The 19188-nt window shown below is 44.9% G+C and overlaps 1 protein-coding gene and 1 long non-coding RNA gene across 5 annotated transcripts in view; one reads left to right on the forward strand and one right to left on the reverse strand.

Annotated features, from left to right (window-relative positions):
- Positions 1–19188, forward strand: part of DMRTC1B (DMRT like family C1B) — a 73397-nt gene that overhangs the window by 14049 nt on the left and 40160 nt on the right. The window contains exon 2 of one of the 4 annotated variants that reach the window (XM_055376185.2): positions 69–200. The exons of 2 other annotated variants lie outside the window; for them this stretch is intronic. The gene's annotated coding sequence lies outside the window, so the exon portion shown is untranslated. The remainder of the gene's footprint in view (positions 1–68; positions 201–19188) is intronic. One more of the 4 variants, XM_055376183.2, reaches the window with a different exon arrangement.
- Positions 16429–17227, reverse strand: LOC129530008 (uncharacterized). Its single transcript, XR_008675522.2, has 2 exons — positions 17087–17227; positions 16429–16579 (listed from the first exon to the last, which is right to left on the reverse strand). It is a non-coding gene; the product is annotated as an uncharacterized lncRNA (long non-coding RNA).

The following is a 19188-nucleotide window of genomic DNA, read 5'->3' on the forward strand; positions in this document are numbered from 1 at the left end:
CTGCAGAGATGTTCTTGCTTTTACCCTCTGGGTTGGGATTCTGGGTAGAATCCCCCTATGTTCTCCAGCAGGCATCACAGAAACATCTCTAAGGCAACGTGGGAGCACCCATGCCAGAGAAGGAGCTGCTCTGAAGCTGCGTGGAGACCCAGAAGTGTTCAGACGCCTAAGATGGGGGACCTACTCTAGGGAGGAGAGGAGTGAGTATAGATTGGGGATGGTTTGTGTGTCTCCAAAATGTATTTAACTCAAAAGCAGAGAGAGATGTGAAGCACATATAGCAAAGCATTTTTAAGTAGGGATGGTGGCTGCTGTATTCTTCTCTCTGTTTTTCTGTAGGTTTGAAATATTTCAGTAGTACAATACTCTAAAAGTAGAAAACAGAAGAGAAGGAGGGGGCTCTCAGGACCCCTGGACTCCACATTTCCCAGGCGTGTCTCAGAGCCAAATGCGTCAAGCTGGGGGGTGGCATTGTGAACTTGTGAGTTTCCTAGGAACCCAGTGGTTCCATTAGGCTGTGGGGATCGGGACTGCAGGTGGCTGGACTCCCATGGCAGAACCTTAGCCAGGAGCAGAGCCATCCCCGAGAAGCCTGGGCTTTTTCCAGTTCTGGGAAGCATCCACCAGACTCAGCTCTTCCCACTGCTGCTATTTTCTTGCAATATATATCAGGGGCAGCTTACGAAGAGACACGGTGTCATAATAAGAGACAAACAACCTGAGGTGATGGATATGAGGCCATGTGCTGGAGGGGCTCTCTCCAAGGTTGAGGTGGGGGTTGTTGTGGTCAGATTATAACTTAATGCCTCTGAAGCCTTTCCTGTGGACTCTGTGACATCTTCTCTCCTTCTGACCTCACCTCCCTGTCCCTCAACCTACAGCCCTCCTCTCCGGCCCAAGGGCTATCACTCAGTCAGTGCCCATCAGCCACCCTATATGAAGTGTTTGAAACCGGTAGCATGTTTACTGTCCATCAACCATTGTGCTATTGCAAAAGTGACTGGGGGACATGAAGTACTGCTCCAAGGTACGAGGACAGTAACCCATTTGGCTAGGTACCCCGTGCCTAACTCTCTCTCCACAGCGACCCCCTTCCCTGCCACCTTCACCAAAAGAGGCAAACCATAAATCACAGGAGGTGGATATTCATGTGGAGAGGGACATCAAATATCATAATACCAAAAGAGTCAAGTGTGCCAGTATGTATTTCAGGCCCACTGGGGTGAGCAGGGGCATGGAGCAGCCGAAGGGGCTTGGTCACCGTTCACGGCTCTGTGTCTGCGGCCCCCGTGCTCTCAGTTTCCGAGTGTCCGGTATCCTCCCCTAGGGAGGAAAACAGAGTGACAATTGGACCCTTGGGAGCCCTGGGGATTCTGGCCTGGCCTGAGGTTCTCTTGGTGGGCTTGGCGGTGAGCAGTGAGAGAGGCAGAGGCTCTCACCTGAAGCACCTGAAGTGAAACATGTCAGGGCTCCCTGGAACCAGCTCCTCCAACACCCTCTCAGAAGAGCAGGTTCCCTGGGCAAGCCTGGTCCTCTATGGTGTTGGCAAAATAAACCAAGGGCATAGTGTCTTTAGCTGAGCCAGTTCCGTTCAGGAAAATAGGGAAAAATCATTCTAGCCAGCACTAACATTGCTTCCTTCATTCATCGGGTGTTCGCTGGGGGCCTGTTATGTGTACACCAGGATCAGTTGCAGGTACTGGGGATACAGCAATGAACTCTAGAGATCTAGACCCCAGCTCTCCTGGGGCTGACTATCTGCCACGCTGGAGGGAAATCAGGCTCACCAGGTCCTCAAGAGTTTGCTCTTCCTTGGGAAGGCTAAAAACTGGAGCTGCCCACCTTGCAAAGCTGAGGGCACCAGTCTGGGGGATGCGGCTTTCTCCATACAGTCAGGTCAGGACTCAGCAGCAGCAGGAATGCCAGTGAAGTTCATGTTTTCTGAGAAGTGCGATGTACATGTGGTGTCTGAAAGGACTTATTGTCAGAGGCCGGCAGAACTCTTCATTGTGCTGGGCCTCTGGCTCAGGGCCTGTCCCCCCCCCCCCCCCCCCCCCGTGAAAATCCATCCCCGTGTCCCTGGCCTGGATCTTCACCCTCCCCTCCTGTAGATGAGTATGCTCTTTTCAAGCAGTTGATACATTCTCGTAAACTCCCTCAAGTGCTGAGATGCCTCATTGACTAGTATCGTCGCTTCCCTTTCCTCTCTCCCGACTCCCCCTTGAACCCACTCTAATCAGCTTCCAGCCCCACAACGCGACTCTCATGTAGATGATTAAATGACGAATTGAAAGTGATGGTTTCTGATTTTCACGTTACTCTACTTATATAAGCCTAAAGACTTAAGGGAAGATCTATTTCTGCATTGTTATCTTTAAGGTTTACTGAAATTCAAACCAGGGTACTTGCCAATTATATTTTTCCCCCCACCAGCTCCATCTTCATGTCAAGAAACTCAGTGAGTAGACAACCCTGAAACTACCCCTAAATTCCCAGTGAGCAGAACCCCAGCATTGCTGGGGATCCACAATCAAACTCCAGGTTTCTCTTCTGTGCATTAGTGGAAGCCAACGTAGGGTGCTTGAGGGAAGCATGGATGTAGAAAACTGTGTCTCACGGAGCCCTGAGATTTTTAGCTGTAATTTTTGAGTCAGGCTGCTCAGTCAAGGCTCAGGCTCAGCCTACGGGAGCCTTCCAAGGTCCTGGCCTTGAGGATGCCCAAGGGTCTGTCAAGGGCTTGACAGAACCCTTTTAGGACCCTGTGATGGGCCTTGAGACAGTGGCATCTGAACCCCCAGGGCTCTGGTCTAGGAAGCATCAGTTTTCCCACCCTACTTCTAGTTATGATTGGTGTCAGGAGGAAGAAAGAATTTGGGGATGCACCATAGGGTAAATATATTAAAACTGTTTAATCCCTGACAAATGGCACTCCAAATGTGGAGTGCACATTTGGTGCGTAGCGTGAATCTGTGCCAATTCACACTACCAGCGTCAGAATCTCAGTATATGATACCCGATTGGTATCATTATAATTTTAAATGTTTGTCAAGTTGCAGTTTGAAAAGTGGAATCTCACTGTTATCTTAATTCCATTATGACTTGTGATGTGGAGCTCCTATTCCTTTCATAGTGGCCATTTGTATTTCTATAAATGGGCTGCTCAGATTGTTTGTTAGCTCTTCTATTGTTGTTTGTTCTCGCATGTGTTTCTTGAGTTGTCTCATCAGAGCTCTCTGTATATTGCAAATGTGATTATTTAGTCTGTTATGATTGAAGAAGATGTTTGCTCCCAGTCTCTCACTTGTGTTTGCATTTTGTTTCCTGTGTCTTCTTGTACGGACACTTTTCATTTGGGGTGTTCATACAGACTGCTTTATTCAGGCCTCACCATAACCATGTGAGGTTGTTCATATTTACCTCAGTTTTCTTTTTGTTTGGTTGGTTTTATTTACATTTAATAAATGCTCATTGAGTTAGGTGTCAGAGATACTCTGCACACTGGGGATAGAATCACCATAGTTCCATGCGCCAAGATCACACTGAGGGCTGGCGGCACAGTAATGAGCTCTACCCTTACAGAGCTTTCCACCTGTAAGAGTTTCGGGCACACTCTTAAACTTCTTTTTCTTTTCATTCATGAATTAAAAATGTATTACTTACACATAATTGTACATATTTATGGGGTACCGTGTGATGTTTCAACCCCTGTATACATTGTATAATCTTCAAGTCAGGGTAATTACCATATTCATCACTTTAAACTTTTATCATCTCTTTGCAGTGTTAACATTTAAAATCTTCTAGATTTAAAATCTTGAAGTATACACTACATTGGTATTTTCTATACTCGCTCTACTGTGTAATAGAACACCAGAACTCGTTCTTTAGTCTAACCGTAACTTTTTACATTTTTGCCAACCTCTCCCGTTGCCCCACACCCCCTTCCCTCCCCAGCTTCTGGTAACCACTACTCTAGTTTCTGCTTCTGTGAAATCAACTTTTTAAGATTCCACATCTGAGTGAGGTGATGTGGTGTTTGTCTTTCTGTGCCTGGCTTATTTCACTTAACATAATGTCCTCCAGGTTCACCCATGTTGCCTCAAATGACAGGATTTCATTTTGTTTTATGGCTGGATGGTATTCCATTGTATATACAAGCCACATTTTTCTTTATCCATTCATCTGTAGATGGGCATTTAGGTTGATTCCATATCTTGGCTATTGTGAATATTGCTGCAGCGAACACGGGAGTGCAGATGTCTCGTCAACGTGATGATTTCCTTTTCTTTCGCTATATACCCAGTAACGAGATTGCTGAATCACACAGCGGTTCTATTTTTAATTTTTTGAGGAATCTTCATACTGTTTTCCATAATGACTGTAGTAATTTTCATTCCCACCAACAGTGCATAAGTGTTCCTCTTTCTCAACATCCTCTCCAGCATTTGCTACTTGTTGTCTTTTTGATAATAGCCATTCCAACTGGGGCGAAGTGATATCACATTGCGGTTTAGATTTGCATTTCACCGATGATTGGTGATGTTGACGGTTTTCATATATCCGTTGGCCATTTGCACATCTTCTTTTGAGAAAAGTCTATTCAGGCATTTTTCCCAATTTTTAATTGAATTATTATGAATTTTGCTATTGTTTGGGCTCCTTATATATTCTGGATATTAACCCCTTGTCAGATGCATAGTTTGAAAATACTATTTCTCTCATTCTGTAAGCTGTCTCTTTACTCTACTGATTGTTTCTTTTGCTGTGCAGATGCTTTATAGTCTGATTTAATCCTATTGGTCTATTTGTGTTTTTGTTGCCTATGCTTTCGAGGCCTTACTGAAGAAAAGAATCGTTGCCCAGTTCAATTTCGTGAAACGTTTCCCCTATGTTTTCTTCTAGAAGTTTCACAGTTTCAGGTCTGACGTTGCAGTCTTTAAGTCATTTTGATTTGACTTTTGTATATGGTGAGAGATAGGGGTCTGGTTTCATTCTTCTGATTGTGAACATACAGTTTGTCCAGCACCATTTATTGGGGAGACTGTCCTATCCTCCATGTATGTTCTTGGCTCCTTTGTAGAAAATCAGTTGGCTGTTAATGCTTGGATTTATATCTGGGTTCCCTATAATGTTTTATTGGTCTGTGTATCTGATTTTATGTCAGTGCCCTGTTGTATTGGTTGCTTTTGTATATTTCGAGGTCAGGTAGTGTGTTGTCTCCAGCTTTGTTCTTCCTGCTTGGGATTGGTTTGGCTATCAGCATCTTTTGTGGCTCCATACAAATCTAGGATTTTTTTTTCTATCCAGACTGTCATTGGTATTTTGACAGGGATGTCAAATGTCGAACATGGAGATCACTTTGGTTAATATGGACATTGTAACAATATTAATTCGTCCATGAATGTGGGATCTCTTTCCATTTATTTGTGTCCTCTTCAATTTCTTTTATCAGTGTTCTACAGTTTTCACTGTAGAGATCTTTCATCTCCTAGCTTAAGTTTATTGCTAGGATTTTATTTTTTATTTTTTTGTGGCTATTGTAAATGGAATTACTTTCTTGGTTTCTTTTTCAGATAGTTTGCTATTGGCAAACAGACATGCTACTGATTCCTGTATGCTGATTTTATATTCTGCAACTTTACCGAATTCACTTATTAGTTCTAATAGTTACTTGGTGCAGTCTTTAGGGTTTTCTCTATATAAGACCATGTCATCTGTAAACAGGGACAATTTGACTTCCTCCTTTCAGGTTGGATGCTGTTATGGTTCGGCTGTGTCCCCGCCCAGATCTCATCTTGAATTGTTGCCCCCAAAATTGCCACGTGTTGTGGGAGGGACCTGGTGGGAGATAATAAAATCTTGGGGGCGGTTTCCCCCATACTGTTCTCGCGGTAGTGAATAAGTCTCACGAGATCTGTTGGTTTTATAAGGTGTTTCCCCGTTTGTTTGGCTCTCATTTTCTCTCTTGCCTGCCGACGTGTAAGATGTGCCTTTTGCCTTCCATCATGATTGTGAGGACTCCCTAGCCACGTGCAACTGTGAGTCCATTAAGCCTCTTTTTAAAAAATAAATTACCCACTCTCGGGTATGTCTTTATCAGCAGCGTGAGAACAGACTAATACAGGCGCTCTTTATTTCTTTCTCTTGCCTAATTGCTCCGGCTAGAACTTTCAATACTAAGTTGAATTTAAGCAGTGAAAGTGAGCATTCTTTTCTTGTTACAAATCTTAGAGAAAAAGCGTCCAACTTTTTCCTATTCAGTATGATATTAGCTTTCGGTTTATCATATGCGGCCTTTATTTTGTTGGGGTATGTTTTTTACCTCTTTGCCCACTTTGCTGGGAGTTTCTATCATGAAGGGATGTTGACATTTTTTGAATGCTTCTCAGCATCTATCGAAATGAGCATATGGATTTTGTCCTTTGTTCTGTTGATGTGAGGCATCACTTTTATTACATTGCACATATATTGAACCAACCTTGCATCCCCGGGATGAATCCCACTTGATCATGATGGATGATGTTTTTAATGTGTTGCTGGTGTTTGGTTGAGGGTTTTCGCATCCATGCTTATTAGGGATATTGGTCTTTAGCTTTGTTGTTTTGTCGTGTCCTCGTCTGGCTTTGGAATTACAGTAATGCTGGCCTCGTAAAATGTGTTTGAAGCTATTCCCTCCTCTTCATTTACTTGCTTGTTTGTTTGTTTGTTTTTAAGCCTTTGAGAAGAATTGGTACCAGTTCTTTACATGTTTGGTAGAATTCACCAGCAAATCCATCAGGTCCTGGACTTTTCTTTGATGGGAGAGTGTTTACTCCTGCTTCAATGTCATTATTCCTTATTGTTTCTGTTCAGGTTTTCTATTTCTTTGTGATGCAATCTTGGTAGCTTGTATGTGTTCAGGAACTTATCTGTTTCTTCTAGATTTTGAATTTCTTGGCAGATGGTTGTTCATGATAGTCTCTTATCATCATCTCCACCGCTGTTGTGCCAGTTGTGATGTTTCCTTTTTTTATCTCTGTTTTTAGAGTCTTCTCTCTGTTTTCCTTAGTTAGTCTAGCTAAAGATTTGTCAATTTCTTTATCTTTTAAAAGGCTAACTCTTTGTTTTTTGATTTTTAAGTTGTTTTTAAAAAATCTCTATTTTGTTTATTTCTGCCCTGATCTTTGTTATTTCTTTTCTTCTGCTAACTTTGGGTTTTTTTTTTTTTTTTGTTCTTTTTCTAGTTCCTTGGGGTGTAACATTAGGTTGTTTATTTGAGGTATTTCCACTTCTGTTACGCAGGCATTTATTGCTATAAACTTTCCTCTTAGAACTGCATTTGCTGTATCCCATAGGATTTGGTATGTTGTGTTTCGATTTTCATTTGTCTCAAGGAATCTTTAAATTTCCTTTTTCCTTTTTAATTCCTTCATTGACCCATCCATTGTTCAGGAGCATGTAGTTTCATTTCCACGACTTTGCCCAGTTTCCAATATTCCCTCTGTTATTGATTACTTCATTGTGGTCAGAAAGTACTCAATGTGATTTTGATTTTTAAAAGTTTGTTAAGACTTGTTTTGTGAACTAACGTATGGTCTATTCTGAGGAATGTTTCATGTGCTGTTGAGAAAAAATATGTATTCTGTGGCTTTTGGATGGAATGATCTGTAAATATCTGTTAGGTCCATGGGGTCTAGAGTGCAGTTTAATGCCGACATTAATTTTCTGTTTGGTTAATTTTCTGTCTGGATGATCTGTCCACTGCTGAAAGTGGGGTATTAAAGTCCCTCACTATTATTGTATTATGGTCAATCTCTCCTTTCAGGTCTTTTAATATTTGCTTTACATATTTGGATGCCCTGGTGTTGGGTGCACATATTTGTAACAATTATAAGTATTTATATATATTTACTATATGTATATTTACAAAATATGTATATTTACAATGGTTAGAATATACGTATTTAACAATTAAATATATATTACAATATATATTACAGTTGTTAAAATATATATATTTTGTAATATGTATTACTATATATACAATTGTTACAAAAATGTATGTGTATATATACACACACATATATTTACAATTGTTATATCCTTTTGCTTTATTGACCTGTTTAACATCATATAATGGCCTTCTTTGTCTTTTTCTTTTTATGGTTCTTGACATAAAGTCTATTTTATCTGATCTAAATAGAGGTACTCCCACTCTGTTTTGGGTTCCATTTGCATGGAATGTCTGTTTCCAGCCCTTTGCTTTCAGTCTGTGTGTGTCTTTGTCGGTGAAGTGAGTTTCTTCTAGACAGTATTTACTTGGGGCTTGTGTTTTTAGCCACTCTATGTCTTTTAATTGGAGAACTTAGTCCATTTACATTCAAGTTTATCATTGACAGGTAAAAGTTTAACACTACCATTTTGTTACCTGTTTTCTGTTTTTTTTTTTTTTTTTTTTGGTAGGTCTGTTCTTCCTTTGTTTCGCTCTTACTGTCTTCTTTTGCTGTTATGTATTTTTCTCTAGTAGTAAATTTTGATTCCTTCCTATTTATATTTTAGTGTCCCTATTATAGGTTTTTGCTTCGTGGTTACCATGATGAGATGTATAAAATATGTCTTATAATTACAACAGGTTATTTTAAACAGATAGCAGTTTAACTTTAATCACAGGAAAAACGAACAAAAACAAACTCTACACTTTAACTCATCCCTCCCTCCACACTTTGACTTTTTGATGTTTTAAGTTACATCTTTTTGTATTCTTATCTCTTAACCAATTGTTGTAGTTATTACTGTTTTGAACAGTTTTGTCTTTTAGGTTTCATACTTAAGATATATTTGGCAACCCACGATGACAATATTATAGCATTGTAAATCTGTCTGCTTTCTTACTATTACCTGTGAGTTTTATACCTTCGGATATTTTTTTGTTACATGTTAGTGTTCTTTTCTTTCAGACTGAAGAAACCCCGTTAGCATTTCTTGTAAGACAGGTGTTGTGTTGACGATTTTTCTCACCTTTTTTCTTTTCTTTCTTTTCTTTTTGTTTCAGCAAGTCTTTTTCTTTCTTTTTTGTTGGAAGGATAGCTTTGCTGAATATGGTATTCTTGACTGGCAGTTTTTTTCCCCTTCATCACGTTGAATGTATCATTCCTCCCTTCCCTGGCCTGCAGGGTCTCTGGTGAGAAATCCACTGAAAGCTGTATTGGTGACCCATTGAGTGTGATATGTGGTTTTTGTTGTTTTTCTCTTGATGCTTTGAGCATTTTTCTTTGCCTCTGATTTGTTTAAATAATTTGAATATGGTGTGCCTTGGGGAATTTGTCTTTGGGTTGAATTTTATTTGTCACCTCTGAGCTTCCTGTGCCTGAATGCTATGATCTTTCTCCAGATTTGGGAAATTTCAGCCGTTATTTTTCTGAATATGCTTTCTAGACCTTGTATTTTTTTTTGTCTTCTTCAGCAATTTCTATTATGCAGAGCCTAATTTTCTTGATGATGTCTTATAATTCTTAAAGGCCTTCTTCCCTCTTTTAAAATGCTTTTGTCTTTTTCCTCCTCTATATATGTTCTGTCTTGGAGCTTACAGATTCTTTCCCCTGTTTGGTCAACTCTGCTGTTAAACCTTTCTAATGAGGTTTTCAGTTCAGTCACTGTATTCTCTATTTTAGGACTTCTGTTTTTTTTTTTTTTTAATTGTTTTTATTTCTTTGTCAAATTTTTTGTTTTGTTCCTGGATTGTTATTCAAATTTTATTTAGTTTGTTATCCATATTGTCATGTAATTCCCCAAACTTCTTTAGGATTGTTCTGAATTGTCTGTCAGACATTCCATAGATCTTCAGTATTTCTGGGTCTGTTACTGGAGTTTGGTTGGTTTCTTTTGGCGTGTCATGTTTTGTGAGTTTTCACAATCCTTGTCTCTTTATGTTGATGTCTGTGTGTTTAAGGAGATGCTCACCTCTTCCAGGTTTTGCAGCTGCTCCTTGGTGGTGTCAAACCTTTACTACTTAATATTGGAACTTAATCCCTGGCCAGCTGTTGCTTTCAGTCTGGAAAAGACTTACTGTGAGCACCAGAACTTAAATGCTCCACTTAACTATGTTGCTGCCCTGCCACTGTTTCTTGGTCTGGGGAAGACTTAAGCGAACACTGGCCCGTTATTGCCAACCTTTTAGTTCTTTCCAGGTCAAGGGAAGGCTCCATGTGATCACATGGGCTTAGTGAGAAATCTGGCCAGGGATCTGGGCCTTCCTGTGTGTTGTGCCCCCAGCAGTGCTATGGTTCTGGCCAGTCTCCTCAGCATTGGCATGCCCACTGACCGTGGCACAGAGCAGCTGCCAAGATCCATGTGAAAGTTGCTGTGATCAGTGCACCCACTTTCTGTTCCCAATTCACCCCAGGTGTTTCAGCTCTCTTCTGGAACTCTGAAGGGTACCCGTGGGATAGGGCTGGAGGGGACTTCCCATGAAGATTCCCAGACTGATGGGGAGGTCACATGTCCACTTCCAGTTCCCTCCTTCCACCTCAGAAATTGTGGGTCTAGAGAAATTCTCTGTGAGTAGCATTATGCTGGTTTGGGGGAGGAGGTGGCACAGTCTAACGTGACTGTTGTTCCTCTTACTGGTTGTGGCTTTTCTCAGTTTTGTCATCCCAGGAAGTTTCCTTGCTTCTCCCCCAAGTTCTAGTGAAATCAGGGTGCTGTTCTTGCCTTTGATTAATTTGTAGTTGTACTTTTGTGGGAAGAGTGGTACTGTGGGATCATCTGTTCAGCCTTCTTGCTGACATCACTCCTCCTATTTACCCCAGTGCTCAAATGCAGAAAGCGAGGCTAAGAAAAGGTGCAGGGATTTGTCCCTAGATTCTAATCCAAGATCCCGACCTATGTGTGCCTAACTGGAAAGCTGTGCAGTGACGTGGGCCCATGGCAGGCTATAGGCCAACGTTAAAGCCCCATTCATACTGGCCTCCTCCTAGACACAGAGGGAACACAGCATGTACCAGAACAAGCCCTCTTTTGTCCTCAGAGGTGTGTGCCTACTTCAAAGCACACAAGACAAGGAATGGCAGAAGAAGGGGCATAATAATGGGCCTGCTGGACAGGACACTGTAGTGAGGGTTGGGAGATCTGGGGGCCAGGACAAGACCCACCACTAACTGTGACTTTGTCTAAGCAACTGGCTCTCTCCTGGCCACTTCTCTAATAACCAGATAACAGTTCGGAGCCACCATTGCAAGTGTCGGAAAGGTGGGTTCTTTGACCCCAGCTGGGATAAAAGGAAAGGGGGTGAGACATACCTCCAGCAATCATTTCAGCAGCCCATAGCTCTTATCAATGCAACCTCTCAGGCTTAGCAGCTATTGCTAGTATCATCATGATTTGCATGTAAATGACTGCTGCTGGATGATGATCTGGGGACAAATGGCATCCAGAGCTTATCCCAAAGGGCCTGATCTCAAGGAACCTGATGGATGTTGCCTCTAGGCCTGGTACAACACCAGCTGCTCTGTGGAGGGGGCATCCCAAGTAATCTTCACAACCCCTCTGTGAGACGCTTTCTTTCCCGCTCCCACAAAGAGTAATAGCATCAGTCCTTCTCAACCACCCAGGACTGCTGTGAGGAGTAATGAGAAAGCTCCCAACAGCCCTGGAAGATATTAGAAAGTGAGATACACCTGCTATGTACCCACAACAACAGCAACAACAAAAAAACAAGAACATGAGGAACATGATGCAAGTCCAACAGATTACTCATCCAGGCAATTGCAGAAAACATACCAGAGCTGTGTATTATGAGACAAATGGTCACCGACATTACTACTAATCATTAAATGCCCACTGATGATACTATTCCCAGTGGAGTTACAAATGCCACCCAAAGAATCCATAGCTCCTGTCCTCTCGGTAGATATGGGAAGTCACTGTTACTGGGGACCAGGTTTTGCCTGGCATGCCCCCACACGTTTTATCCCATCTAGTTCTCACAGCAAGTAAATAAGACAAGTCTAGCTCCTACCTCTGGGAGGAGGCTGTTCACCCTCCCCTCACAATCCCCAGAGGACGCTGATGGATAAGTAAACCAAGACCAAAGCCTCCTAACCCATGCTCCATGGTGTGTGCCAATGGTTTATGATGTCTCTGCACTACAGGTCTTGTCCACCCTTAAGTGGCCAATTAGGGCCTGGGACAGCCTGCAAATATTACCCAACATGGTTGAGCACCACCAGTTTTGAGCCTCACCTTTACACCATACACCAAGACATACATGTGTTATCGTGTGTGTAAACAAACTCCAAACCAAGCCGAAACAAGAACAGGATGCGTATAAATTTCCTGAATGGGGTAGAATTCTGGTTATTTCCTGTGTAATTGCCAAGTATGTTCAACGTAGCTTCTCAGCAACCCATCAGCTATATGAATCTTAGCAGAACCGAAGACTAGACCCAATTTCTTCAGCCTTTCACTGAATTCTCCTCCTCCGCCTGTGATCCCTATCTGGGTCAATGGTACCCCAGGGCCACAAGTCACTCAAGCCAGAAACCTGGGTGTCATCCTTGGCCCCTCTCTGGACCTTGCCCCAGGCCCACCTCCAGCCTAACACAGCACCGTTCTATCTGTCCCATGAAAAGCATCTCTCAAATAATGCCACTTCCCTCCAAACCCTCCTCCACTAATTTTCCCCACAAACTTTAAAACCCACGAGTGAGTGAGTGCATTTTCTTTGGGCACAATTTCTCCCTATGCCCATCTATTTTCTGTGATTGAGACTAGAGGTGTCTAAAGATGGCCAGTGAATGAATAAAATTGACTGGCAGGGTCACAGAAACAAGCAAAGCCCACGTTGACCCTCACTGGCATGATCTCATTACACTTCCTCATGCTGGAGTCCCAGGAAAGCCAAGTCTCTCTTTGTAATCAGTGCAGTGAGGATGGGTCAGCCTTTTATGAGAGTGGTCTTGGAGCATGTGCTCCCCCTTGGGATGGCTTAAAGGTTGAGCTGCCCACCCTGTGATGCTGCGGGCACCACTCTGGGGGTTCCAGCGAGATGCAGCTTTCCCCCTACAGGAAATAAACCAGATGAATGTGATTTGATATGACCAATGTGAGGTCCCATCACTCATTAGTATGTGTCTGGAAGGCCCACGGTTAGGCTCCATCTTTTGTAGGGGACCAGCAGTCTTCCGACTGTTCTCAGGAGTACTCTGGCAGTCTGTAGAATTACCTCAGGTGACCATGGGGAGCACTGGAGGAGGGGCACGACAGATGCAGTTTTTTCCCCATTACGTCGCACCATCATTTTACCAGTCAAAACAAGTCCCCAGTGGGTGCAGTGTGGGAGGAGATTGGGCACTGTGTGGTGGGAACTGTCTCCAAGCACCCTGTTACCGGGGAACCCTGACTCCATGAATGTTTTAGCTTTGCTGCATGTGGGACTGCAAGTACAGTGTCCCCATCACCAAGAGCATGGGCTGTAACTCACAGTTCAGTAGGACCCCCTAGATTTGCAGTTGGTGACAGTGGCTCTTAGACTGCATTGCTGTAATGGAAGGATCCTTGCCTCAGATCAACCAGGGACTGTATCTTGGCTCCCTCTTGTGCTGGCGATGCAACCTCAGAATGGTGATCACACCACTCACCTTGATCCGGATGGTGGAATAATAAAACAAAAACATGTGACGCTCCTGTAACACAGCAGGCTGTGTAACACTTCATGGAGCTAAGTACAAATGTTGCTGCCTCTGTAAGGCTGCCCAGGATTCACGGGAACATAGCACCAGAGAGATTAAGGACAGGTGGGGCAGAAAAACAAGCTTAATCTCTTGCTCACTCGCACAGTCCAATGGTCTTCTGTTCACCAGAAGTGCTGGGTGAGCCTGGAGCAGTGGAATTTCTGACCCCACACCTTCTTCTGAGGCACTGACTTTACTGACCTACCTGAGACGTCTCTCAGGCACGGGGATTGTGAGGTGATGTAAACGCGGGTTGGGGGGAGGTGTAAGCAAAGGAGAAGAACTCATAACTCGGTCACAGTCATATTTCAGAAACGAAGGTGTAAAGCTGACGACCCATGCCTTCCCCTATTGCTGACCTGTCTTTCCCCATTCCTGCATGTGATTGCCCTGCATGCTCAAATGGTTCATTATGCAATGGGTAATGGGCCTGCTCTTGAGATGCATGAGCATCTGTTTTGTGTCGCTGTAACAGAATACATGAGACTGCGTGATTTATAAATAAAAAAATATTTATTTAGCTCATGGTTCTGCAGGCTGGGAAGTTGAAGGGCATGGCCCTAGCTTCAGGCGAGGGCTTGTGTGCTGTGTCATAATGTGGTGAGGAAGGTCAAGGGGGAAGTGGACACATGCAATGAGAGAAAACCTGAGGGGCATCCTGGCTGTATAGCAACCTACTATCTTGGGCACTTTGTCCATTCCTGCGAGCACCAATCCAGTCTCGCCAGAGCAAGAACTCACTCACTACTGTGAGGAGAGCACCAAGACACCTACAAGGACAAAGGTGGAGCCCTCGTGACCCAAACAACCGTGCACTAAGCCTCACCTCCCAGCACCACCACCTTGGGGACCAAATTTCAACATGAGTGGAATCTCCTGTGTGTACGGGGCTGGCAGAGGAAAGCATTTTCTGCTGTGAGGCTGCAGAGTCCACTGGCCTGCGCAATGGGGAAGGCAGGGAAGTCCTCATGGTCCATCCAGCCCAAGAGGGCCTGAGATGGACGATGGCAACTGGAGGTCGAATCAGCAGTGGAGGTGTTCCTTTCAGGAGATGATGCGTAGTGCTGTGTGTGGGAGTCAGTCAGCATCTGGTGGGTAGTGGGCATATGGTTCTGGGCAAAGCAGACTTGGACAATGTTAGGATCAGATTGGAGAGCCCTGGAGAGAGTGTGGTGCTGGGGAGAAGGGCTCCTTGTTGCTGAGTCTGGCTACCTTTAAATCCCATCTCTGCCACTCGGGTTTCAAGTGTGACTGCCAAGTTGTGCCCTATCCACCAGATTTCCCCACATCATTTCTTGTTTCAACAAGTATTCGCATCCTAAATACACACATACAAGCACAAGCATGTCCATGCACATGTATGCACAGACTCTCCCTGACACTCCCTTACCAGTGCAGTGACTGAGCTCATGGTTATGACAGCAGCTATGAAGGAACGAACACCCAACAAGCCCCCAGCCCTAGGGAGTTGGAACGCTGCTCCTCTTTTGGACTAAACATGGGGCTTAGGGCTAAACCCCATGATGTCAAGTCCTAGCCCCTTTTGGAGAAGCAGCAACATGGAGCTGAACTTCCCCCACTGAGTTAGGGCCCAGCTCAGGAGGACAGAGGCATTGTGGGGAGATAGGTGGTACCTGTGCCATCGAAAAAGCTGCAGAGACATGGGATCTAAAGAACTCCATCACTCCATAATTAACAGCTCTGTCTGTTCAGTACCTATGGGTCTCACCGTGGCTGTTCCCCAGGAATATAGGAAAAGGGCTGTGGGACTTCCAAATGCTGTCGCCTACCTGAACCTTACCCCATCTGGATTTCATTTGAGCTTAAAGGCCCTGGACCTCTGAAGAACCAGAGGGTGAGTAATTCACCCAGCAGGCCCTAAGAAAGCATTTTTTTTTTTTCTCCCCTGGCTTTGCACAGGGGACTACATGAGACGGGGGAGGGGGAGAGAGAATTTTGGTGTTCCTGTGTCCTAGTTAGGCTTCTTGATGCTAAAAAGCACATCCAATATCCTTGTCCATTTACTTTGGTGACTCCTGGTGCTGCAGTTTCTAACAGGGCCTCCTCCATGGTTGTTAGTTAACAGGGACAATTATGCTCCAACCGCCCCCCTTTCAGAATTCTCCTGCTGATACTGTGTTGCAACACATATCGAGGTCACCTTAGGAAGGCAAAAGAAAAAAAATAAAGTCCTCATCTTATGGAAAGGAACAATGCATAGTTGGAGACAAGGCCGTGTGTTGGAAGGGGTCTCTGTCTTGTGGTGGAGTAGGCGGGGCTTGGGAGCTCTTTGTCAGTACAGGGGTTAACGCCTTTTCTGAGATCCACAGATTCTTCCTCCACATGACCCTCTCGCCTCCGCATATAAACACCGCCCAGTTTTCCTCAGATATGAAGACTGTGTGCATTGCTGGGGGTAAGAGAGATGTTATTCCGTCCTCATTCGTGCATGTGAGATGGTATTCCGTCCTCATTCCTGCATGTAAGTGCCCCGCCAGGGTCAGAGCTGAGAGCCGTGGAAAACTCACCGTTGATTGGCTACAGCCCATTGCCACCAGGACCTAGTAACAAGCAGCGCTGCCTCGAGGAGGAGGGCGGACAGCCTAACAGGGCTAAGGAAGATGCTAGCTCTCTCCCTTCACAACCCCACCACCACCAAAGCTGACCACCCCCAGTTCAGCCGACGTGTTGAAAGTTACATCAAATGCCACAAAGCAAAAACAGTCAAGCGTGCCAGCATTTATTTCAGGCCCGGTGACTGGGACACTGGGGCAAGCAGGGGCATGGAGCATCAGAGGGGGCTCGGTCGCCGTTCACGCCTGTGTCTGTGGCTCCGGTGGTCTCAGATTCCGAGTGCCCGGTATCCTCCCCTAGGGAGGAAAGCAGAGTGACAAGTGGACCCTCGGGAGCCCTGGGGATTTCTGGCTTGGCCTGAGGTTCTCTTGGTGGAACAGGACGGGGAGGCGGATGGGCTTGGTGGTGAGCAGTGAGACAGGCAGAGGCTGGCTCCGAAGGAGCTCTCGCCTGAAGCACTTGATGAAACATGCCAGGGCCCTCTGGAACCGGCTCCTCCAAGACCCTCGCAGAAGAGCAGGTTCCCTGGGCAAGCCTGTGCCACCGGATGGGTCCTCCGCGGTGTCAGATACAGCAACCCATTCCTCAGGGTCTTTTTGCAGCCCTTTCACATTCTGAAAGACAGACTAAATAACTGGATCCTCCAGGATCCAGGGATCCTCCCATCCCTGGCTTCCGTTACGCAACTGTTGTGTGCATCTCCGGCCCTCTTCCATGGGTGAGGGATGCAGCAGTGACCTGCGCAGACCAAAGCCCAGCCCCCTAGGGGACATTCCAGGACAATGGAGGGAAGCCAGACTCACCAGGTCAGCAGGTGGAAGGAAGGGAGTGAAGATCATGCTTCCAGGAGTGTGTGATGTGCCGGTAGGGACCAACAGGACTTCGTTGAAGACACCGGCGAAGCTCGTCACTCTGCCCGGTGCAAAGAGGCCGAGGGCCTGCCCCCTCCACGCCCCATTCAGGCCCTCTGCCCCTGCCCCATCGTCCCTCCCCCCTACAGCCTCGTTCTCCAGCAGCGGATACATTTCTGGTATGTCGCATTCCATTTGTTTCTGTATCTCTTACTCCCAGTCCTCCAATCTTTCTTTCCTTTGCTGCTTCTTCCTGGCCCTCTCAGCAGGCTCGAGCCACGTTTCTCCTTGCCGAGCAGAAAAAGCAGAGGTCTTCAAGCTGGTGATGAGTCATCATTTGGTGGGGATGCCACAGACCCGAGTGTCCATGTGGGTGCTCTCCTGCCTTTGATTCACAGGATTATGTACATGGATGCCCTGGGCAGGTGTATGAGTCCAAATGAGTCGTCACAGCAAGGAGCGTGAGCTGGGTAATGGTATCCAGAGTCCAAATCAACAGCAGTTTTCTTTTCAGAGGTTTACGTGAGACTCCACGTCTATGTACCAGTCAGTATCAGGTGGTTTAGGGCCTGGAGGGCTTGGAAAATGTGAGAGAGAGGGAGAGGTGAAGGGCCTGGGCTGGGGTGAGTTGAAAGTAGAACAGCCGACCAGCCTGGGCAGCATAGGGAGACCCCACCCCCACAGAAAATTTCAAAAGTAGCCTGGCATGGTGGCACACACCTCTAGCCCCACCTACTCAGGAGGCTGAGGGGGGAGGTTTGCTTGAGCCTGGGAGGTGGAGGCTGCAATGAGCCGTGATGGCACCACTCCACTGCACTCCAGCCTGGGAGACAGAAGGAGACTCTGTCTCAAAAACAAACTGACAAATCAAACAAACAAACAAAAGAAAGTAGAAGAGCAGAGGTGAAAGCTCCTTGTTGCCTAGTCTTGCTATGTCAAAATCAGGCTTTGACATTTGGGTTACAAGCAATGCTGCCAAGTTATGCCCCCCGTTTGCTAACCAGGTCTGTGGGGTCCGCACTGCTGACTTCACAGGAGCTCCCTGCAAACAGTACCCTGAAGGGAAAGTGGAAGTAGGTGGCCTCAGAGTCTTTCTTTGGCTTTTGAAGCAATAGTGCTGTTTAGGAAAGCATCTCTTACATAATCCTGAGGCTACAGAGTTGATCTCTGTGAGCCTATCATGGGCCGTGCCCTGAATGAGGCTCTGCTTCAAGCTCTTCTGTGAGGGAGAAACCGAGAGAGGCATGAATGTAACAGAGAGTGATGGAGGGACGTTTATGGGGCTACGGGAGGACTGAGGAGGCGGGCAGTCACTCAGCCTTGGGAATTGGAACGGAGTCAGTGAAGAGTTCCCAGAGGAGGCGTGCCTGAAAGGAGGGACAAAAGAAATTGGCCAAGAAATAGAGAAAAGGGAGAGCATCACAAGTAGAAGCCCAAGACAATACCGTGAGGTTTTGCAACTGAAAATATGTAGGCCTGGTTTTCTGTTCTAGGGTTTAACAGAAGTCAAAGTCAGTCACGAGGTTCCAGTACAGGAACCTGAAAAGCTGTGCCTCACAGAGACACTGAACCCTGGTTTTTGAGAACCCAAAGGGTATATTTTAATAGAATTTTGATATATATTGATTTAATAGAATTTGATAATAGAATTTTGATCAATAGCAGTCCATTGATCATTTTTCCAGTGTGATTCATGCTTCATGTGTCCTACCCTAAGATATCGTTGCCTAGCCTCACAACAGAGATTTTCTCTTCTGATGTTTGTAGGTTTTACTATTTTGCAATTTACACTTAGATCTAGGATTTATTTTGAATTAATGCCTGCATGAAGTGTGAATAATGTCGGGATGAATGGTGAGATATTGAAGTTGTTTGGGTCTTCCGTAAAGAGATCTACTTTTTCCAGCACTATTAGTTCATTGTCAGCTAATTTAATTATCTTTGAGCCTTTATTAGAAATCAACTTACAATATATATGTAAGTCTATTTCTAGCCCTTCTTCTATTTCATCCAATGATCCCTATGTGAATTCTTAAGGTCATACCAGGCTGTCA

This window comes from Gorilla gorilla, chromosome X, assembly GCF_029281585.2.
Source record: "Gorilla gorilla gorilla isolate KB3781 chromosome X, NHGRI_mGorGor1-v2.1_pri, whole genome shotgun sequence".
NCBI lineage: Eukaryota > Metazoa > Chordata > Mammalia > Primates > Hominidae > Gorilla > Gorilla gorilla.